The following is a 722-nucleotide window of genomic DNA, read 5'->3' as shown; positions in this document are numbered from 1 at the left end:
ACCTCCGCGGCTATGGGGAATAACTCTGTCTCTGTGGTCGCCGCAGCCACTTCCGCCCCCAGTGACGTCACTAACCTACACGACCACAACGCCGCATGGGTCTCCGCCCCCACGCCGATCTCCACGCCTAACCCCGCCCCCCACGCCGGGTTTCGTCACCACGCCTAACCCCGCCCCCACGACGATCTCCGTCGCCACGCCTAACCCCGCCCCTTCGCCGATCTCCGACTGCATGCCTAACCCCGCCCCCACGCCTAAATCCGTCACCACGTCTAACCCCGCCCCTTCGCCGATCGCCATCACCACGCCCAACGCCGCCCCCAGGCCGATCTCCGTCCCCGCCCCCAGGCCTAACCCCGCCCCCACACCCAGCTCCAGCCCCACACCAGGTCCGAGCTCCGAGCTCCCAATCCTGCCGAGTTTTCACCATCCCTCCAGACCGACCTCTCTCTGAGGATGAAAGATCAGTCCTCAGCAGAGGCCTCCCCTTCATTCCCCTACGGTCTCGGATTAATGAGTTCAACATACAGCGTGGCATCGAACAATTCTTCCGCCACCTTCGCCTGCGTGCCTACTTCTCCAACCAAGACTCTCGCCCACCCTCTGACGACCCCTCCTCACGCCTCCAACACACCCCATCCACCTGGACACCCCGTGCTGGCCTCCTACCTGCCCCCGACCTCTTCATAGGCAACTGCCGCCGCGATATTAACCGCCACCTG

The sequence above is a fragment of the Chiloscyllium plagiosum genome, unplaced genomic scaffold (assembly GCF_037043375.1).
Source record: "Chiloscyllium plagiosum isolate Xiang-an unplaced genomic scaffold, Cpla_swu_hap1 HiC_scaffold_21, whole genome shotgun sequence".
In the NCBI taxonomy this organism is placed as follows: Eukaryota; Metazoa; Chordata; class Chondrichthyes; order Orectolobiformes; family Hemiscylliidae; genus Chiloscyllium; species Chiloscyllium plagiosum.
This window is presented reverse-complemented; position numbering follows the sequence as displayed.